The sequence below is a fragment of the Dromiciops gliroides genome, chromosome 2 (assembly GCF_019393635.1).
Source record: "Dromiciops gliroides isolate mDroGli1 chromosome 2, mDroGli1.pri, whole genome shotgun sequence".
NCBI classification, from domain to species: domain Eukaryota; kingdom Metazoa; phylum Chordata; class Mammalia; order Microbiotheria; family Microbiotheriidae; genus Dromiciops; species Dromiciops gliroides.
In genome coordinates, this window is record NC_057862.1 from 279,830,151 (window position 1) to 279,853,809 (window position 23,659).

A 23,659-nucleotide genomic window follows, 5' to 3' on the forward strand; every position below is an offset into this window, starting at 1 on the left:
TAGTGAACAGGAGCAGCTTAAAGTTCTACTCCAGTTTCCCATGATTCATTGCCCCCAGGGCACGGTGGTCAGGAGCAGACCCAAATTTATAACCAGCTTGTGATCCAACCTCCCATGTAGAGTCGATATTGCCCTGTACAGGAAGCAGACCTGGAGAAACACATTTTCCAAGAACTGAATAATAAAATTGAAGAGAAAAAAAAAAAGCAAGTATAGTTTATGGAATGAGGGAGTTGGGATTAATCTCTTTGAAATAGAAATTCCCCCAATGGATGGAAGCTCTTCCCCTCCTGAATCCCCTCAAAGAGGACAGGCCTCAGCGAGATGAGTGGGCAGGGGAGAACCGGAGCACTGTGGGGCTTCTCCAGCATGTCAAGGCTGCCAATTTTGTGTCATCGCCTCAGCAGGCAAAACCTCAACAACTGCTGGTCATGCCATAAATTGTGGCAGAAAAGTAAACACACAGACACTGGAGAGCAGAGGAATGGAGAGGAGGCAAGGAGGGTGCAAAGCTGCCAGTGCTAGGCCAAGGGAGCCTGCTCTATGATTTGCTGCTGCCTCATGGGCCTGTCGCTGGACAGATCCATCACCTACCCTCATGGGCTCAGCGTTCTTCTCTCTGTTAGCAAACCTGGATGTAATAACTCAATACATGTTTCCTGGGCTCCCTTGTTGCTGTTGGAGAAAATCTCAGCCTGGGTTCCTGGAGAGCCCAGAGAGAATTTCGCCCATAGGTAGATCCTCTGACTAGGGCTCAAATAATTTGAATAGCCAAATTAAAAAGAAAAAGTTTTATTAGCACACTAAGAAAGACAACTCCCCAATGGTAGTTTCAGCTTTCTGATTTGGTTTTTATAATTTTTTGTTGTTGTTGTTGTTGGTGGTGGTGGTGAGGCAATTGGGGTTAAGTGACTTGCCCAAGGTCACACAGCTAGTAAGTGTTAAGTGTCTGAGGCCGGATTTGAACTCAGGTACTCCTGAATCCAGGGCCGGTGCTTTATCCACTGCGTCATCTAGCTGCTCCAGTTTTTATAATTTTTAAGGCCCTCTTATAGCACACATCCAATCCGCAGCATTCTGCTGCAATTTAGGATGGATAAGTCCTCCTTTCACAGGACCAGCTAGGTGGTGCAGACCATAGTGTGCCAGGCCTGGAGTCAGGAAGACCCATCTTCCTCAAGTCAAATATGACCTCAGATACTTCCTAGTTGTGTGGCCTTGGGCAAGTCATTTAACCTTATGTGCCTCAGTTTCCTCATCTCTAAAATGAGCTGGAAAAGGAAATGGCAAACCATTCCAGTATCTTTGCCAAGAAAAGCCCAAATGGGGTCATGAAGACAACTGAAAATGACTGAACAACAAATTTCCTAAAAGAGGGAGGGGTAGAAAAAAGGGCAATGAGTCAAGGGGAGTTTCTGGGGGAATGTTTGCCACGTGGCTTGCAAAAATATTTATTGGGATGAGAAAACATTCCCTGTTCAAGGACAGGAAAGAAATGAGCAAATACTTTTACAATTGTTAAAGACTCTGTTGACCTTTTGGATGGTCTCCTGCCTGTATTATTGTGGTGATGCTCTTTCATAATCGTCCTCCTACTTGTTTGACTAATACTTTTGGGTCTCCTTTGCTAGACTGTCAACCATATGCAGCTACCTTCATCTGGATGTACCACAGACCTCTGTGTTGGGCCTTCTCTTATTTCTTTCCACCCTTTCTCTTGGTGATCTCATCAGCTCCCATAAATTCAGCTATCATCTCTATGCAGATAACCCCCAAATCTACATATTCTCCTCAACTCTCTCTCTTGTGCTCATACAACAACCACCCCAGGTCATCAACTTTCACCTAGATTGCTGGTCTTGCTTCATCTAGTCTTTCTCTTCTCCAATCCATCTTTCCAAAGTAATATTCTTAAATCAAATAGAAACCCTTCCACTTGCTTCATTTAAAGTCCTTCACAATCTGGCTCCAGCCCATCTTCCAAGATGATCACACATTATTTGTCCTCATAATACCCCATGCTATAGCCACACAGGAAATCACAGGTCAGGTCCAGTTCAAAAAAGGGGGGGGGGGCTGGAAAGGTAAATTGGCTCCAGGTTGTGGACTTAAATTAGAGATATTAGAGATTAGAGATAGTAGGGAGCCACTAGGGCAGCTAGGTGGTACAGTAGATAGGGCACTGGGCCTAGAATCAGGAACACCTGGGTTCAAATTCAGCCTCAGATTCTTATGAGCTGTGTGACCCTGGGCAAGTCATTTCATTGGGTGTGCCTCAGTTTCCTCATCTGTAAAATGAGCCGGGGAAGGAAATGGCAAATCACTCTAGTATCTCTGCCAAGAAAACTCCAAATGGGATCACAATGAATCAGACATGACTAAAATGACTAAACAACAACAATAAGGGAGCCACTGGAGCTTATTGGCCACTGAGGCTCTTTCTATTTCCTAAAAGCATGAAAATATCTGTAAATAAAGAAGTGCCCATACTGATGTAAATTACCTTTTAAGATGCAGTTCTGTTGGTTTTCTAAGCATTACTTGCTAGCCTGAGATGGGGGTGGGGAGGGGTAGTAAGAGTTGACAAGGGAAAACAATTCTTGTGTCAGAGAAGCTCAGAAATAGTTCCTCATTCCTCCCTCGTTAAGAAAAGAGACACATTTTGCTTTTTCCCCTGGCAGGGCATTCATTCTTTTGCTGGGCTTTCCTTGTATAAAAGCAAAAGTCCCTATAATATAAATGGGATTGTGGGACCCTTGGATTTTGTAATGCTTCCACCTGGTGGAGACTAGAGTTATTGACACAGGCCCACAGGTCCAGTCGGATGGGAAGGAATGGAAGGCTGGGCTAAGCCTTTCCTCTGAGGGACAGCTCTGCCCCTTTATTATTTTAACATTCAGTAGATCAAAGCTCTAGGGCTGACTGGGACCTTAGAGGCCAGTTAGTCTATCCCAAACCCCTCATTTTACATATAAAGAAGCTGAGATCCAAGGACTTGCCTGAGTTTTAATGGGGTCTTTTGTTCTGACATCATAGTTATTTCTGAATGTGTGATCCCCATTCTTACCACCACCAAACACACACACACACACACACACACACACACAGAGTCAATCTCTTCTTCTTTAAAAAAAAAGGGGGGAATGGGGCGGGGGGGGGGGGGCGGGGAGGAAAGGGGGAAAAAACCAACATTTAAAACCATGGAACACCTTGGTCTCACCTCACATCACAAACAGCGTTACACATACCTAGTCCCCCACTTTTCCAACAAAAGGAAAAAGAAAAAGTTACATTCCTCATTTCTTCTAAGCATCAAGAGTGGTCATTAGAATTACTCAGAACTCAGTTTAGTTACATCACTTTTGCCCTTTGTTTTAATAGGAAAGAGGCAGCATGGATTAGTTGATAGACAACTAGCTTTAGTTGGGAAGACCTGAGTCTAGTAAGTCCTACCTTAGCCATGTGCTAGCCATCTGAGACATTATTATTAATTACCAATATCATGGGGAACTTTAGATTTCCCCTTTTTTACTAAATGCTGTAATTCAGATTCCCTGTCCTTCTCAAGACCACACCCAGATAGAAGCAAGCTTGCTGACTCAGTCTGGGCGGGGCCATATTCTTTGAATTGATTACCTTATATAGAGATATTGTCCCAAATCAAAAAGGTTCTTAGTGCTTTACCCTGATAAAATACACATTTAATTTCCTGAACTAATTAGATTTGATTGCTGCATAATAATCTACTTCTTATCAAAAAGGGATTAAAAACCTGAAAAAGTCAGGGGCCTCTTTGGACTGACAGAGGTTAAGGAGCCACTTTGTCAATCACTTACTGGTGGAGATTGACAAATTGATAATAGCTTACCCCAAAATGTGTCTCCTGTAATTATTTTAAACGTCACAGCCATATGACCCTAGGAAAATCATTTAATGTCACAAAACCTCCCCCTCCCCGTTCCCAACCAGTTAACTCTCAAATATTGCAGAAAAATCGCTGATGTGGTTTCCTAAAGGAAGTTGATTGGTAACATCAGTGGAAACAACAGGTCTATGACAAAAATATTAATGGCAGCCCTTTTTTCAGACCATCAACCTCCTTTGAATAAGTTGTAACCCATGTTTGGAACCCTGGTTGTCTTCTTACCTCAAATATTTAATCCATTAACTAGTTCTATTAGTTCTACTTCCACACTACCTCTTGAGTCTCACCACCCTAATATAGGTCCTCCTCACTACCATGGCACTATTGTTCTAACAAGTCTTCTTGTCTTTATTCTTTGTCATCTTCACACTGGCCTTCTTGTCATGCTGGATGCATTTCTATCATTCTAGATCTGGCCATGGAACTCTTTCACTCAAATCCTGGGCACTATCTAAGCTCTTCACTCAGTGCTGTATAGTGGGAAAAGTAAGAGACCTAGAGTCAGAGGACCTGGGTTCATATATTGGCTTGACACTTACTACTTGTGTGATCTCAAGTAAGTCATTGTCTATTTCCCAAACTTCCCCCCTCTGGGTTTCAGTTTCCCTGTCTGTGAAATGAAGGGACTTCTAAGATCACTTCCGACTCTAAATCTATTATCCTGTGAGTTCATGTCATTTTCCAACCTGCACCCTCTGCATTCCCTGGATGACAAGCTCTATAAGCTTTGATTAACTACTCCCCATCCCCTAGGAGTCCTCCTCATTTTCCTATCCTTTCTAATGTCCTCTCAACTCCCCAATGCTTGACTCCTTGCCAATCCTTTTAAGCCTTACTCAAATGTCACCTCCTCTGATCTTCCCTTCCCAATTAATCATGATCTTTCCTCTTGGATCTCACAGAATAATTGGTTTTCATCTCTCATACAGAGATAAGAGGAGGGACTGGACCTGGGATTTCATTAGAAAAAAAAAAAAGGAATTCCTAGATGAGGAAACCCCCTGAGTCATTGTAAGTCTTCACTTCTTAATTTATAGGTTTAGAATTTTTCCCTGAGCACCGAGAGGTTAGGTCACACAGCTGGGGTCACACACTACTGCCTGTATGTGTCAGAGGCAAGACTGCAGCCTAGGCATTCCTGGCTTCAAAGCTGGTTCTTATCCACTAAACCACACAGCCTCTTGTACACTTTCTGTGTAGGATTGAGTACTATAGTTTTTATTGTGGTATATCCTCCAGTAAGAATAAGTTTTATGAGGGCCACAGCTTATAGGGACTTTAACTCACCTAGCTCAGCACTTGCCACTGTATTACACACACCGCATATTGAATACTCTTCTCTCTCTCTCTCTCTCTCTCTCTCTCTCTCTCTCTCTCTCTCTCTCTCTCTCTCTCTCTCTCCTCCCTCCCTCCCTCTCCTCCCTCCCTCTCTCACTTCTTCCCTCCCTCCCTTTCTTTCTCCCTCCCTCTCTTTCCTTCCTGCCTCCCTTCCCCCTCCCTGTGTCTCTCCCTCTCTCTCCCTCCCCCTTTTTCTTTTCCTCTCCCTATCCTCTTTCCCCTCTCTCTCCTCTCTTTTGTCTCTATCTCTCTCTTCACTCTCTCAATGCAAGGCCAGTTATATCACCCCCTCACAGTCCTTGGGGGATTGGGTTGTCTGTTGCTATTGGCATGAAACTGCATTCTGGGCCTGTCTTCCCCCTCCCCCTCCCCCTCCCCAATTAACATAAATTAGGTTTTACAAAAGGATATTTCAGGGGCAGCTCGGTCCTGGAGTCAGGAGGACCTGAGTTCAAATCCGACCTCAGACACTTAACACTTATTAGCTGTGTGACCCTAAGCAAGTCATTTAACCCCCATTGCCCCACCAAAAAAAAGGGGGGGATACCAAGACCCACAAACACACAGGGGAGAAACCAGTGGAAGCAAAAGGGAACAATGGGACAGCAGATGAAAGGGTGTGCTAAAGCCAGCTGGCACAGGCTCAAAAGAGCCAATTGTTAAATTTTCAGTGTAAGCATTTATACCTCAGAAATCACCAGATTCTACAAATAGTTCAGAGCTTTATTTATTGTTTATTTATTGTTTTGTTGATTTCTAGATTTAATAATGCAGATTGACCTTAAAGAAGATGCTATCTGCATCCAGAGAAAGAATGGTTAAGTAGAAGTAGTTATAGAATAAATTTTACATATATATGAGTCAAATACTGGCCATCTCTGGGTGGGGGGAGGGGGGAAGAAAAGAAAAGAGACATTTACATGATAACTTTGTTGTATGTTTAAAAAGAATAGCAAGTTGTACATAGTAGATCTGCAGTTTCATGTGCGATTATCTTTTTTTATTCTACTATGTTATGGAAACGCTTGTCTTATTCCATAAATTAAAAATAAAACAAAAATTTTAAAATAGTAAGTAGCAGAGCCAACATTTGAATCCAAGTTCGCAGTCTATAAGTCTGGCACTTTTTCTCTGCTGCCACCAAACTGGGACATGAATCAAGGGTTTGGGGGCTAGAAGGATGGATCTGGTGTGCAGTTAGGGAGAGATATAGTATCGAAGATGAGATAAGCAACTTTCTTCCACAACAAGATTTTTGACTCAGATGGGAAAGAAATACACATTTGCATTTGGGCATCTCAGCTAGTACAAGGAAAGCCTCTTCTTTGTCTTTGGTATGGTGGTTCCTTATGCTTTGAGCATCATTGGACTTCCTGACTCTAGCCTCTCCCTTTACAGTCTGTCAATCTTTCAATTCATCCATTAGACCTGGCCCAATACATGACTTACTGCTTTGGCCCTTTTCCCAGAGAACACTGATTCCATATTGGCTGAGTCTGAATTGGCTTTCCCTGTCCTCTAAGAATAGAAAAATAGCCATCGCATTAACAAAATGAATTGAAGAGATTCAAGAAGGATATCATTTTTTAAAAGACATGATTCATCCAAATGGAAGTCAAACAAGATTATAAGCAAACAGCAATTAAAATGAATGCTGGGATAAGTTATTCTCCAATAGGTGTTTGCACAGATATTTTAGTTGTAAGCAGTTACCCATCTATGACAGAGCAAATTTAACTCAAGAACTGGAACAACAAATTAATAGTCCCCTTTCCACAAACCACTCATCAATCCTGCATAACTTTTTTTGAAGGGGTAAATATCTTATTGATTTTTAAAATATCATAGCTACTTCCTGGTTATAATTCCATCCCCAGCCCACCCAGGAACTATATAACAAAGGGTAACCAGCCAACATAGTAACTGTGTCTGACAGTGTATGCAATGTTCTATACCCACAGTTTTCCACTTTTATGAATGGAGGTAACCACATTTCCTCATGTCTCTTCTGAGACGAAGGTTGTGCATTATAATTACACAGCATTCAACTCTGTTTCAGAGTTCTTTTCATTTACATTATTGTAGTCATTGTTAATATTGTTTTTCTGTGACTCTACTCACTTTACTCTGTATCAGTCTATACAAGTTTCTCTGAATTCCTCATACTGTCACTTCTAATAGTACAATAATATTCCATTAGATCTGCGTAGCACAATTTGTTGTCTTGCCCCAATAAATGGGCAAACACTTTCTTTCCAATTTTTGTGTCCACAAAAAGTATAGCTATCAACATTTTTGTGTATAAGGTCTTTTCCTCTTACTTTTGATTTCTTTGGAGTTCATACCCCAGCAGTCAAATTTCTAGGTCAAAAAGGTAATAACAATTTAGTGAATTTTCTCAAATATAATTCCAAATTTTGTAGAAGGTTTGGACCAATTCACAATTTCACCAACTGTTTCCCAGTGGCCTGCCTTCCCATAGCTGCTCTACCACCAACTATCAGAATTTCTTCATGAAAAAATAGCATGCTTCTCCTTTATCATTTCAAAATTTTCTTTTCCCTATTTCAGTTCTCCTTCCTTCTTTGGAGAAAAGATTTGAGTAAGTGCTGAAAGAGCTTTGTCCCTTCCTGCAAAACTGCCCTTAGAGAGCCAAGGGCACCTGGATTGGTTCTTATTTCCTTTTTACCCTTCTTCTCATACAGTGTTTGCCGGTAGTGGGATCCAACAAAAGTAATAAAGCCAAAAGATGAGGCCTTGGTTTGGGAGTTTAGTTCCATACTCTGGACAAAATGGACTCACAGAGTTGAAGTCTAATTTTACAGGTGAAGAAGCTGAGGCCTAGAAAGATGAGTTAACTTGACCAGTGTCACACAGCAAGCATCAGAAAAAGATTTTGAACTCAGAGCCTCTGACTCCAGAGGCAAGATTCTTTCTCCTTGACTACACTAAAATACCCATTAACATCTCACTAAAATTACTGAAGGAATCTTCTTGGTGGGGTCTGGTACAATGTGCTTGGCTACTTGTGAACCTAGTTACCCCTTGTGGAGGATGTGTGATTAAGTCTCAGCATTGCCAGTCTATCAGCAAGCATTTATTAAGCCCCTACTACATAGGAAGCACTGTGCTAAGTACTCATTATATAAAGAAAGGCAAAAACCAAACAAAAACCTGTCCCTGATCTCAAGGAGGTCACAGTCTAATGGGAGTGACAATATGCAAACAATATGCAAAATGTACAAACAGGATAGCTAGATAGAGATATGGGCTAAATTGGAGATAATTAACAAAGGGAAGACACTAGCATTAAGGCGGATTAAAGGCTTTTTGCAGAAGGTCAGAATTCTTTTCATTTACATTATTGTAGTCATTGTTAATATTGTTTTTTTCCTGACTTAATATTTTTTTTTCCTGACTGGGACTTGAAGAAAACTGGAGAAACCATATGGTAAAAATGATGAAGGAGAGAATTCTAGACATGGAGGACAGCAAGGGAAAAGACATGGAGTTGAGAGATGAACTGTCTTGTCAAGGAAGGGCAAAGTAGCCAGTGTTACTGGGGAGTTGGGGGGTGGGGTGGTGCCGAGTTAGGTGTAAGGAGACTTGGAAAGGTAGATTATGAAGGGGTTTGAATGACAGGCAGGATTTTATATTTGATCCTAAGGGTGATAGGGAGCCACTGAAGTTTATTGAAAGGGGGAGTGGTCAAAGCTGCACCTTAGGAAGATCAATTGGATAGCTAATTAAAGGATTCATTGGAGAAGGGAAAGACTTGAGGCAGGCAGGACAACCAGAAGACTATTGTAGTAACCTAGCCATGAAATCATTAGGGCTTGTATCAAAGTTAGATGAGAAAAAGGGTGTGGAGGTAGAAACAACAGGTCTTGGCAACAAATTGGATATGAGGGATGGGTGAGAGTGAAGAGTAGAAGATGATGTTGAGATTTTGAGCCTGGGTGACTATGAGGGTGGTGGTGCCTTCAATAGTAATAGGGAGGGGGCAGCTAGGTGGCACAGTGGATAGAGTACTGGCCCTGGATTCAGGAGGACCTGAGTTCAAATCCAGCCTCAGACACTTAACTATCACTAGCTGTGTGACCCTAGGCAAGTCACTTAACCCCAATTACCTCACCAAAAAAAAAAATAGTAATAGGGAGGGGGCAGCTAGGTGGTGCAGTGGATAAGGCAGTCCTGGATTCTGGAGGACCTGAGTTCAGGTCCAGCCTCAGACACTTGATTCTTACTAGCTGTGTGAGCCTGAGCAAGTCACTTAACTCTCATTGCCCCGTCAAAAAAAAAATAGTAATAGGGAAGTTAGAAAGAAGGCCAGGTTTTAGGGGAAAGATAGGGAGTTCAGTTTTGTCCATGTTGAGTTTGAGATGTCTGCAGGATATTGAATTCAAGATATTTAATAAAATGATCCAAGACGATTCCAAAGGACCTATGACAAAAAATTCTATCCACCTCCAGAGATTGAAGCATACTTTTTTCACCTTATTTTCCTTGTTTTTTTTTTTCCCCCAACATGGCTAACATGAATTGCTTACCTTCTCAGTGGAGGAAGAGCTGGGGGGAGAAGAAAATTTGGAGCTCAATGTAAAAAAAAAAAAAGAGTGTTACAAATAAATAAATAGATCGATAAATATAACAAATGAATCAATGGGTAAATTTTAAAAAAAGATTTCCAATAGGCAGTGAGAGATGTGAGACTGGAGGTTAGGGTTGGATAAATAGATCTGAGACTCATTAGCACAGAGATGATAATCGAATTCATGGGAACTAAGGATAGCATTAAGTGAAATAGTATAGAGGGAGAAGAGAATAGGGCCCATGGGAGATATCCACTGTTAGTAGGTCTGGCCTCGATGAAGACCAATCAAAGGAGCATGAGGTGGTCAGACCCATCGGAGAAGAACCAGGAGAGAGTAGCATTGGGGATGGATTATAATTATGATCATAGATTTAGAGCTCAGCAGGACCTCAAGAGCCATCTAAGCCAACCACCTCATCTTACAAATGAGGAAACTGAGGCACAGAGAAATCAGCTATCTCATCCAAAGCCATACAATTAGTAAATGACAGTACCAGGACAGTACCAAGGGCCCTGGTCTTCTGGCCTCTTTTCACTGTACTATCCTCTATAATTTGATTGGCTCAGACTATACTAGATCAGTCACACCTTTGTACAGGATCCATACAAAAGGACAGACATCTGGACACAAGGAATAGCCACTGTAGAAGACTGTTGTTACTGAACCCTCATGGGCCCAGCTGCTGACCTCACTTGAATCATGTGATTTGCCATCCTCTTCTTGGGCTAACGCAGGGACCAAGGTCCACTCTTATCTCTGCTCTACTGCTCTCCCACCATCCTTGGCAGACCAACTGCCCTTGGCATGACTTTCTGACTTCTTTTAAATGCCTAATACAAAAGTATTACCTGAGCAACAATAATCCTATTTAGTCAAATCATCCCCAAGTCTAAGACTTAATCTTGGACTTGTAGAATGGGTCTATAAAGATCCAGACCCCCATCAAGGCAAGGTCTTCAGTCATCTCAATGAAATGTTAATGAGCATGTCCAAACCTAATAATACATGAAGATATAATTAAAGTCCTCAACAAAGTTCTCATCTTTTTGCCTTTTTATATTCCTAGGAGATAAGCCTGGGTCAAACTGTTAGAAGGGATCTCAGAGACCAGACCTAGTTCAACCTTCCCCCTTTATTACTATCCCCCCCACCAATTTCACATATGGAAAAACTGGGGCACAGGCAAGTTAGATGACTTGGCTAAAGTAAAACACCCAGGAGAGGAAGGACTAGCCCTCAGATCTCTGGACTTCTAGCCCTGAGTACTTTATACTGAGTATGGCTCATCTTTTCCTTCCTCAGGATGTCCTCATGGAAGGATCTGTAGAGTAGGAATCAAGCTCTAGGTTCAAGTCCTGACTGCCACGTTGTTTTATTTTGAAAGTCATGTTTCCTCTTGGGACCTCATGCTCTTCATCTGTACAATCAAGCTATTAGACTAGATTAGGTTCATTCTACCTCTGATTACACTGTCTCAACTGAGGTCAGCTAAGTGGTATAGTGGATATGGTATCCACGTCTGGAGGCAGGAAGACTTGAGTTCAGATGCAGCTCACTTATCAGCTTAGTGACCATGGGCAAGTCACTTAACCTTTGTTTGCCTCAGTTTTCTCATCTGCAAAATGAGGATTGTACTTGCACCTACCTCCCAGGATTGTTGTGAGAATCAAGTGAGATCATAATTATAAAGCACTTACGTAGCACAATGCCTGGTACCTAGTAAGTTCTATATAAATGTTAGCTATTATTATTGTTGTTGTTATTATTATTATTATTAATTGTTCCTCAAGATTTCCTTTTTATGGCTTCTTATTTAACCTTTCCCCAGTTGCAGACTTGACTACACACAGAGATTATTCATTCTGTAGCATGCCCAAGAGCATGCATGCCAATCACAGTGATAAGACTTACTTGATCCTGCTTAATCACAGAGTCTTGCCAATAGCAACTACCCTCAGGGGTCCCAGGGTCTGCTAATTGAGGAGGCAATGGAAATATAGCTTCTTTCTTATCTGCTTTTATAAACTAGGTCACTGGGCCCCCAATTTTGGCTATGATACTGCCACTGCGCAAAGCTAGCCACCCAATTTTGGAATGACTTCTGGGCTCCACTTAATTGGCAAGTAAATCTTCCCTAACCTCTCTTAATTCCAGGGCTTTCCCTCTTTTCATTATTTTCTGTTTATCCTGTATATTGTTTGCTTTGTATATTTTTCTTTGCATGTTTTTTCCCCTTTAGATTGTAAACTGCTTGAGAGCAGGAATTGTCTTTTGCCTCTTTTTGCATCCCCAGCACAGTGCGTAGTACATAGTAGTGCTAAAGAAATGTTTATTAATTGATCAATCATCTTATGGCTTTCTTTCCTCTACCCATCATTGTACTGAGCACAGAACCGACTGATCTTAGCAGTCTCTGCTTCCCCCGTCCTAGTTCTCTGCAAACACAATTGGACTCTGGGTCATTGAAAGAAACTCTATGATTCATCTTTCAAACTATGTATGTGTCTAGCAAACTAGACTTCTCTCAGGGGCTTGGCTGGTGTATACATTTCAGGAATCCAAAACCCTGAGAGCTGGATCAAAAGAAGCCTTTTGTGAGCTCTTGAGAATAGTTTTTGTTTGTAGCCTAGGTCATTTCCAAAATAAAATGGGGTCCCACTATCTAGCCCTTGACCACTTCCAAAGGGTAGGTGATTCAACCAAGCTTCTGGTGACTCAGACAACCTCAGAAAAGAACTATCTATGTCATTTAGAAGTAAGAACATGGGTAGATGGGGCAGAGGGTGAGTGGAAGGCCAGATTGATGAAAGTCATGCCCTTTTGGAAGTGGATGAATTCCAGGCTATGTAGGCATGGGGAGATGAGTCTGAACAAAAAAATCTCTGCCTCACAAGGTTTACAACGTGAACTTCATTTTGGGGGGTTCAGGCTGGCGTCTCTGACTGGGTCATCCTCCTTATAAGTTTTGTGCCTCTCATCAAAGAAGGGGCTGAGACCTGGATGGGACCTCTGACCCAGAACAAACTGGGGCTTAGGTAGTTAAAAAAAATCAGAAGCTAATGACCCATCCTTACCCTTGGGCCATCAAGAACAGGTTTCCTGGGCCTACCTCCTCTGTGCTCCAAGGTTGTCAGATCTAACTTGCTCCCAAATCAACAGTTCCTGAGTATGCCTTAGAGGCAGTCAGGTGGGATGGAAAGGCAGGCAGTTTTGTGAGGCTGAGGAATGTGCACTGATTAGGAAAGAAGTAAAATATTCTTCCAGATCTGTTGTCAGGAGGCTGGATCTTGGCTGATGCTCAGCTGATTCAAAGCAACAAGTCTTTCCTGAATGATTGCTGCGGGCCCAGCCCTGTGTTTGGCTAGGCTGTGGGACAAACAGAGGAAGGGGCAAAGTCCTTGTCCTTGTGGGAGCTCTTAGTCTGGGAGAAGACAGAGGAAGAGCAGTTGCAGGCCCTGTCCCTGGGGAAGTTCAGAGTCTGGGCTTGAAACAGTGCAGAGACTGACTCAGCCCCTCAACTCAGGGACCTCACAGCAGAGGGCAAACAGAAAAGCCAGTCCAACAAGCTTCTGGGGTGAAGCTCCAGTATCAATTTGCATCTGTGTCTGACTCGTCAGTAACACAGTATACATCTGGCTAGTTCTCATGACTGTCCAGGGACAGGCCTACCTGTATACAGGCCATGCTGCCTCAAAGGAGTTCAGAGGAGAGGAAGATCAGCAGGGGCTGGCACAGTCAGGGGGCTTAAAGTAAGGGCTGTGGATCATGGGACTTATGGACAATGAAAAACTGACCCCAGATCTTTCCCATGTGTCAACTACAGGCCTGAAATAGACAAATAGAATTATTCCTTTAAGAATACTGTTCCCAGGGGTGGCTAGGTGATGCTGTGGATAGAGCACTGGCCCTGGATTCAGGAGTACCTGGGTTCAAATCCAGCCTCAGACACTTGACACTTACTAGCTGTGTGACCCTGGGCAAGTCACTTAACCCCCATTGCCTGCAAAAAAAAAACAAAAAAACCCAACCCACACACACACACACACAAAAACAATTTAAAAAAAAATTTTAAAATAACAATTAAAAAAAAAAAGAATACCGTTCCCAGAAGAGCAGTTAGGTGGAACAGTGGGATAGAGTGCTGGGCCTAGAGTTGGGAAGATCTGAGTTCAGATCTGACCTCAGACTCTTAGTAGCTGTGCTACCCTGGAGCAGTCCCTTAACTTCTGTTTGCCTCAGTTTCCTCATTTGTAAAATGGGTTGTACCTAATCTACCTCTCAGGATTGTGGTGAGGAACAGATGAAATAATAGTTGTAAAGCACTTAGCACAATGCCTGGCATATTGTAAGTGCTATATAAATGTTAGCTTTATTATTATAATTATTATTATTATTACTGTTGTTGTTGTTGTTGTTTCAGAGGCCACTATCAAAACATACATTACTCAAGAAGGGCATTGACTGATTTTTATATTAGTTGTGATCAGTGAACTAAGGCAATAGGACACAGAATGGGTATATGTTGGAAGGGAGAAAAGGGATTAGGCCAGAACATAGGGGATGCTGTCCAAAATAAGGATAACTGAGGGAGGAAGCTACAAAAACAAACCTTTTGTTTACTTTACAACTTGGATCCATTTTCTGAAGTTCTTTCCCCAATTCTCTAGGCCTTTAGAGATGAAGCAGTCAAGATATGGACAGTGCTAGCCACATAAAGAAATATCCCTCCATGGCACTGCCAAACTTTCAAATCTAGGGACCAGCTGAAACAGCAGATTTGATACCCTTCTATGAAGTCCTTGCAGGAATTTCCCAATCTTACCAAAAATATAGTTGCACTTCTGCAAAGGATGGGAGGGGAGGTTAATTTAAACTCTCTTTCCTCAAGGGAAACTAGAAGAGAGCAGTGAGTGAGAGACTCTGCTCAATGAGTTTCAAGGGCCCAGGAAGCCAAAGACAACAGAGACCAGAGATCAACTCCTGCTTCTAGTCAGGGACTTTGAAGTCCTAGATGTGGCTTTGACAGTAAGGTAAGCTAAGTCAATGCACTGGCCTGGGACCAGGTTCTAGAAAGATAGGTAGCATCTAATCTGAAAGACCTGTTTTTAACTCAGATGTGTGTTTCTTTATTTGCTGAAACACATTTAGAAACAGAGATCTCAACATTGTGTCTTCTTGTCTTAATGAGACTCCCAGATGTTTGTTTGAAAAAAAATTGGAGTATGAGTGTGTGCATGGGGGGGGGTATGACTGAGCTGCAGGCTAAATATGAAGCAATATGATGTTTCAGTGGCCAAAAACGTGGGGAAGAAGGGTGACATTGGCTGGCTTATGTAATGCTAGGAAAGTAAGGGGTCCCTGTCCTCTACCTTGGTCTGGTCACATCTGGGGTATTGTGTTCAGTTCTAGGAACTACAGTTTATGAAGGACATTCATTGATGGGTTGCAGTTGTCCAGAGGTGACTGACCTAGGTGGTGACAGATTAGCTATGTCTCATAATAACTCACACACGTCATACTAGCAATAACTTAATCAGGCTTACCTCACAGAGATGTTGCAAAGGCAAAATGAAGCATGGATAAGACGATGCTTTGAAAATTGTAAGATGCTTGATATATATGAGGGGTTATTATCATTCCAATTATTATTTTTAAAAGGAAATCTTGATGTAATATATTTTGTCCACTAATTAGTGAAGGCGGGGCTACAGAGTTAAGCAGATCCGTTCCAGTCCAGTCTCTGCCTCAGTGGCCAAAGTGGTTTTATTAAAGTGCAGAACTGGGGGCAGCCAGGTGGTGCAGTGGATAAAGCACCGGCCCTGGATTCAGGAGGACCTGAGTGTAAATCCGGCCTCAGACACTTGACACTTGTGTGACCCTGGGCAAGTCACTTAACTCTCATTGCCCTGCCCCCCCCCAAAAAAAAAGGGCAGAAAAAAACCACAAGAAGAATAAAGTGCAGATCTGATCACATCCTCCTCCTATCAATAGACTCTAGTGGCTCCCAATTACCTCCAGCATTGACTATGAAATCCTTGGTCTGGCATTCAAACTCTTCACAACCTGTCTCCTACTTTTTCAGTCTTCTCACACTTTGGCCCACCTGCTATTCCTTGCACAGGATCTCCTGTCTCTGACTATTCCCCATTCCTGGGATGTTCTCCCTCCTCAACTCTGCCCCGAAGTTTTTCTCACTTCCTTCAAGACTCAGCTACAATCCCACCTTCTGTCAGAGGCCTTTCCTGGTCCCCTAGCTACTAGTGACTTTTACTCTGAGACTATCTTGTATCCATTTTTATGTACCTTTTTATGTATTTATTGTCTCTCCATTAAAATGTGAGCTTCTTGAGGGCAGTGAATGTTTTTGACTTTCCTTGTATCCTCACAGTAAATACTGAATAAATGTCTGTTTACTGTCCGACTGAAGCCATACCCAAATAATAATTTCTTCTAAACAAGTATAGTTAGTAATCTGTAATTTTAATTAATTAATCATTTTGATAAAGGCCAGTAATCTGACCTTTGCTTGAAAACCTCCAGGAAGGAGAAACATGCTACCTATTCAGGCAGTACAGTCTACTTTGGGAATGCTCTGATTTTTAGGAAGTATTTTCCTTATGCCAGGATTAAATTTGACTCTGGGCATCTTCCATCCCTTACTTCTACTTTTGCCCTTTGTGGCCAGGAACAATTAATTTGCTCCCTCTTCCACAAGTCCAGTGACTTTAAAAATATTTAAAAACAAATGTGTCCCCCCAAGACTTTCTTCTCTAACCAATTCCTTTAACCAATCTTCATGTGGCCTAAACTAAAGGCTCTTCACCTTCCTATTTGCCTATATCTGGACACTATCTAAAACTTATCAGTATAGGATCATAGATTTAGAGCTGGAAAAGAGGCCACCTAATTCAAGCCCTTCCTTTTACAGATGAGGAAATAAGGGCCTCTGATCCTGGCAGCACTGGAAATTGAACACTGGCCATCTGCTGTCAAACCCAGGGCTCTTTCCATCATACCAAGCTTCCTCCTACTTGTTCAGTTGACTTTTTCAACCCAAATTGTGGACTTTTGCATTCATGCCCTATTGACTTTCTTTTTTTTTTTTCCAGTTTAACCCACTGTTCTAGCCTGTCATAATCTTTTTGAATCCTCTCTGCATTGTCTAATGTATTTGCCTTCCCAGGTTTATCATCATTATGCTCAGATAATTCGTTTTATTCATGTACTGTTCTTTGAAGAGACTGGGCCAAAGTGCAAGGAAGCAGATTGATATTAACTAGTTTTTTGTTTGTTTTAAAAAAGAAATCTGAGGGTTAGTATATCTAGGAACACTGGATATGAGTTAGAGGAGCTGGGTTCATATCTTGCCTCTACAACTTATTTCTTGTATATCCTTACACAAGTCACTGAACTTCTGGATCTCCTGCTTCCTCATTTGTCAAGTAAAGGAGTTGGACCAAATTATCTCTATTTCTTTTGTTTTTTCCTTTTATTTCTTTTTTGCCTAGGGTCACACAGTAGTAAGTGTCAAATGTCTGAGGTTGGATTTGAACTTAGGTCCTCCTGAATCCAGGGCTGGTGCTTTTATCTAATGTGCCACCTATCTGCCCCCCCAAATTATCTCTAAAGTCCTTTCCAACTCTTCCTAGAAATACACTTTCTACAAAGGAACATAAGAGCAGAGATCATCACCTGTATCCTTCTGAGCATGAAAAAAGGTCTGTACACATCAGCAAACTTCATCAACTAAAGTAAGAAAAGGGGACTTAGATTTTAGAAAGATCTTCAGACAATAGCATTGAAACAAAGAGATCTTTTTGCTAGCTCACTAAATATAGCCAAGTCAACAAGCATTTATTCAGTACTTACTACAGGCCGGGCAGGCACTGTGCTAAACACCAAGAATATAAAGGCAAAACCAGTCCCTACCCATCTCTCATCAAGAAGCTCACATTTTATTTTTAATTTTTAAAATTTTTATTTATTTATTTATTTATTTATTTATTCATTCATTCATTCATTCACTTATTTATTTATCTATCTATTGATTTATTTATTTGGTGAGGTGACTGGGGTTAAGTGACTTGCCCAGGGTCACACAGCTAGTAAGTGTCTGAGGCCGGATTTGAACTCAGGTCCTCCTGACTCCAGGGCCGGTGCTCTATCCATTGTATCACCTAGCTGCCCCAAGGAGCTCACATTTTAAAGGAGGGAAAATGGGCAAATAGGAGCAAGCGGAGGTGATCTCAGGGGCAAGCCAGTAGCACTGATGGGGACAAGGAAATGCCTCTAGAAAAAGGTAGGGTTTGCACTGAGACTTGAAAGAAGCCATGAAAGTCTGTTGTAGCTGAGAATAGAGAGCATTCAAGGCTAAGTAGCTGGGACAGCTAGGTGGTGCAGTGGATAGAGCACCAGCCCTGGATTCAGGAGGACCTGAGTTCAAATTCGACCTCAGACACTTGACATTTACTAGCTGTGTGACCCTGGGCAAGTCACTTAACCCTCATTGCCTTGCAAAAAAAAAAAAAAAAAGGTTGGGGGAGAAAGAAAAAAAAGAAAAAGAAAGGCTAAGTAGCTGATGAGAAAGAGCATTTCAGGCATGAAGCACTTCCAATGAAAGGCCAGATGATACAGTGTCATGTTCAAGGAACAACAGGGAAGCCACTGTTACTGGATCATAGAGTATGGGGAAGGGAATAAAATCTAAGAAGACTGGAAAGATAGGAACAGGTTATGAACAAAAGTCAAACAGCAAACTTTATGTCCAATCCTAGAAGTAATAGGAAACTTTTGAGGTTTGCTCAGTAGAAACGAAAAGTTGTCCGATCTTTGCTTTGGGAAGATCACTTGGGCAGCTGGAGTGAGCAGATACTCAAGGCAGGGAGACCAACCAGAAGACAATTGAAATGATCCAGACACAAAATTCTAACAGCTTGTGTTTTAGAGGGGAGAAGGGGACGTATATGAGACATGGTATAGATTAAAATTATAGGACTTGGCCACAGATTAGATATGGGGGTAAAAATGAGGAGTTGAAGATGACACTGAAATTTTGAGCATGGATGACTAGGAATATGGTGGTGCCATCAATGGTAATAGAAAACCTAGAAAGAGGGGAAGGTTTTAGGGAGAAAGATAATGACTTCAGTTTTGGATGTGTTGAGTTTGGGATGTCTACAAGCTATCCAGTTTGGTAGGTCCAGTAGCAGTTGGAGATGTGAAACTAGAGGTTAGAAGAGAGGTTAAGGCTGGATAAGTAGATCTGAGAATCTTAGCATAGTGATAATTGAGCCTATGGGAGCTAATGATAGCACTAAGTGGAATAGAATAGAGGAAGAAGAAAAGAGGGCCAAGAACAGGGACTTTGGGGATGCCCATGGTTAATGGGGAAGATCCAGCAAAGGAGTCTAGGAAGGAGCAATCAGACAGGTAGGAGGAAAACCAGGAAAGAGCTATATCACAGAAGCCTAGAGATGAGAGAAGATGGAAACTAATTGTCAGAGGAGGCAGAGTGGTCAAGAATGAAGAGGATTGAGAAAAGACAATTGGGTTTGGAGATTAAGAGATGACTGGGAGTTTTAGAGAGAGCAGTTTCAATTGAATGATGAGGTAAGAAAAACTGAAAAGAGTTAAAAAGAGAGGAAAAGGAGAGGAATTTAATGTAGATAACTTCCTCAAAGAGTTTAACCATGAAGGGGAGGAGAATTATTGGGCAATAGCTAGCAGGGATATTTAGGTCAAATGAGGTTTTATTTATTTATTTGTTTGTTTGTTTGTTTGTTTTGGCGAGGCAACTGGGGTTAAGTGACTTGCCCAGGGTCACACAGCTTGTAAGTGTTAAGTGTCTGAGGCCGGATTTGAACTCAGGTCCTCCTGAATCCAGGGCCGGTGTTCTAAGCATAAACCTAGCTGCCTGTCAAATGAGGTTTTTGTAAGGGTGTGGGAGACATGGGCATGTTTGTAGTCAACTGGGAAACATCAGTATACAGAGAGAGACTCAAGATTAATGAGAGAGTGGAGAATGATAGAGGGGGCAACCTATTGGAGAATTCAAGATAGAATAAGATTAAGGGTACATGTAGAGAGGTTTGTCTTAATAATAATAGCATTTATACATCGCTTTAAGGTTTGCAAAGCACTTTAAAAATATCAATTCACTTTATCCTCTCAACATCCCTGTCTCTCCATTTTATAGTTGAAGAAACTGAGGCAAATAAAGACTTGCCCAGAAACATGCATCTGATAAGTGATATCAGATTCGAACTCAAGTCTTCCAGACCTCAGGTCTATCATTCTCTCCACTGTACCACCCAGCTTCCTAGAGCTTGCTTGTCTTAACAAAGCAAAAGGCCACCTCTTTATGTGAGATAGTAGGGGAAGACATCTGAGTGATATGAGATAAGGCCCATTGGTCTCCACCAGCCATGTTTTCCTTTTTACCACACCCAGCACAGCCAGGTGCTTAAGAAATGTTTGTGGAGTTGAACCAGATTTTCATCAGAAAATTCAATCACTTAAACAAACTTCAGACTACTTGAGTTTAGGGAGGAGTAAGCACTGCTCACATCTGGAATGTAAAAAATACCATGAGCAATAGCACCATGGCAGGAAAGCAGGAGACAAGTTTAGGGTCATCTATGAAGTACCACTTTCACTGAAGTGTTGGAAGGAAGGAAACAAGTATTTATTAAGCACCTACTAGGTGCAAATATATCACGTGATTCTCACAACGACCCTATTTTACCGCTGAGGAAACTAAAGGAAACAGAAGTTAAGTGACTTGTCCAGGATCACACAGCTAGTAAAAGTCTGAGGCAAGATTTGAACTGAAGTTTTCCTGATTCCAGGCCCAGTGAACTACCCAGATGCCTCTACTGGTGAAAAAAAAAACTAAGACCCTGAAAGGTTTAGTGACATACAGCCAACAAGTAGCAGTACTGAAATTGGAACCTTTATCTCTTGATTGGAAATCTAGTATTTTTTCCACCATTCAAGATTGCCTGTTTAATAATTAATTCACTAATTACTTCTACAAACATTTATTAGTCTCCCATGTGTAGAGCCCAGGGAATACAAAGATCTGTCTTTAGAGAGTTTAACTTCTATCGGGGGAGAGAAGGTGCAAATACTGAAAATATGCAAATAATATAATACATTAATGGTATTATTAATGATGAATACTGATAACTGATATATTATTAGCAAAATATTATAGCACACTAGTAATGCAAATACATTATAATAAATAATATATTATAAATGGTACAATATAACACATATGCAAATAATGATAACATAAGGCAGGATGAGAGAAGACTAGACATAGGAATATGGAAGTTTAGATGGAGATAGATACCTGTAGGTGTTAGGGAAGATTTCATGGGAGAGGTGACATTAGAACTCAGGTTATAAGAATGAGTAGAATTTCAACAAGTAGAGATGAACATTAGGGGGAATATAAGCATAGTGAACACAAGGGAGTGAATAAATAGAAGCCTGATAATGAACCTGGAATATGACCCTGTTTGTCTCAGTTTCCTCATCTGGGAAATGAGCTGGAGAAGGAATTGTCAAACCACTCCAGTATCTTTGTCAAGAAAACCCCAAATGAGTCAGAGAGTCTGACACAACCGAACAGTAACAACCAATCGTGGCCAGCCTCTCCCTTCCTCTAATAGCTTCATCCTTAGCTACAGAAAGAGAGATGAGAAAGGAAGCTTTAGGCTTGTAACTGAATCAGGAACATGGAGGAAGCCATGTCTGCTATTTGTAGGGCTCATTGGTCTCATTAGTTCACTCATTCATTCATTCATTTTTATGAAGCCTCTGACATGAATATGGATGAATGTAGAAATATCTAACAACACCTGGTGTCTCCCACCAGTAGCAGCAAGCTTCAAGAGTTCTAGGTTTGGGATTGGAGATCTGGGGCAATCACTTCATCTCTTTGTTTCCTCACCTATAAAATGAGCAGGTCAGACGAGATGATTCCTAATGTCCCTTCTAGCTTTAGAGATGAGATCCTAGTATCCTGTGACCTTCTGAGAGGCAGCCAATTTAAGCCTTGAGGTTTCATCTAGAGGAAGAAAGTATGGTTAACCTTTGGGGTCATCTATTCTAACCCCTCATTTTACAGGTAAGGAAAGTGAGGTCCAAGAGGTTAGGTGACTTCCTCAGAGTCACAGAGGTAGGGGATATCTGAGGCAGGATTTGGACCAAAAATTCTTCCATTTTCTGTCCCTGTATCATTTCTGGAAACAGTGCCCAGGGCAGGTATCAGTGGAAATCACGAAAGTCCCATACTCTTCTCCCCATGTGACCCATTCCTAGGATGACCAGGAGGAAAAGGCCTGATGGAGCCTACACCCTAGGCTTGTCACAGAAAGAGACTTGGGGATCTGGTGGCCAGGAAAGAAAAAGAAAACTGTGAATCAGAAAGAGAAGTAGTTAGGTGTTAGGGGCAGGAGAACCTTATGTCTTTTTTTTTCTTTCTTTCTTTCTTTCTTTCTTTCTTTCTTTCTTTCTTTCTTTCTTTCTTTCTTTCTTTCTTTCTTTTTTTTTGTGAGGCAATTGGGGTTAAGTGACTTGCCCAGGGTCACACAGCTAGTAAGTGTTAAGTGTCTGAGGCCAGATTTGAACTCAGGCCTTCCTGACTCCAGGGCAGGTACTCTATCCACTGTGCCACCTAGCTACCCCGGAACCTTATGTCTTGAGGGAAACCTTTTCTTATGCTGACAACACTTTTGGCAATCTAGAGATCAAAGAAGACTCAGAGAGGTCAAAGGGCAACTGGTCAATGGAGATTGCCCTGGAATTAAGAAAGATCTAGAGACCCAGCTTCCAGCTTTTCTGTTACTAGCAAGTCTCATGTTCTAGGGCTTATAGAAATCAGTGCTTTCCAAGGCACCTTAGAGCCTTATCAACATATAGTTTTACCAGTGATTTTGGTTGAAGCTAGTGTGATTATCAAACCTGTGGGTGAAAGAAAGTTGGAAGGGAAATATGCTGGATGACAAAGTCTAGATGCAAAAAGATCTTGATGGGCTAAAGTCCTGGACTGAATCTAATAAGATATAGGGATGAATGTCCCACACTTACGTTTCATCTTTGCCATCAATGGCACAGATACAGGATTAGAGAAGGCATGGCTAGACAACAACTCTTGTGAAAGTAGGCTGGGGATTCTAGCAAACTATTGAAATAGTAATCTGGCAGCCAGAAAAGCTCATATGATGTTGAGCCAAAGGAGATGATAGTTTTGCTATTCTCTGCTCCAGCCAGACCACATCTGCAGTTCAATTCTTGGGCACCATATTTTAGGAAGGGCGTGACCAAGCTTGAGTATCTCTGAAAGAGGGTCATCACGATACTAAGAAGGCTGGAAATCATAGAACATTGTCAAAATAACTAGGAATGGTTAGCTAGAGAAGAGGGATCTTAGGGGGGATGTAATCTGTCTTCAAGCATTCAAAGGGATATAATATGAAAGATTAGCCTTGTTTCACCTTCTCTTAGAGGATAGAACTAGAAGCAACAAGTAGACATTTCAAACAAAGGCAGATGTTAGTTCAGTTTCCCAGAGCTATCCTAACTGGAATGGGCTACCCTGGAGGGACTAAGCTCCTTCTCAGTGAAGATGTACACGAGGAAGTTAAATGACCTTGAGGTCCTTTGTAATACTAAAATCATGTGAATATTGAAGACCTCAAACATCTTCTAGAATAGATGGTTTTGCTCAGTCTCAGTGTAACTATTGGAATGACGCCACCTGCTGGAGACTTACTGTAGCAAAGCTCCGCCA

The 23,659-nt window shown here is 41.6% G+C and overlaps 1 protein-coding gene across 3 annotated transcripts in view; it reads left to right on the forward strand.

The window, feature by feature from the left end:
- Nucleotides 1–23,659, forward strand: part of TIFAB (TIFA inhibitor) — a 99,844-nt gene that overhangs the window by 71,742 nt on the left and 4,443 nt on the right. The window contains exon 1 of one of the 3 annotated variants that reach the window (XM_043986556.1): nt 14,777–14,888. The exons of the other annotated variants lie outside the window; for them this stretch is intronic. The gene's annotated coding sequence lies outside the window, so the exon portion shown is untranslated. Of the gene's footprint in view, nt 1–14,776; nt 14,889–23,659 lie in introns of those variants that run through there. 3 annotated transcript variants of the gene reach the window in all.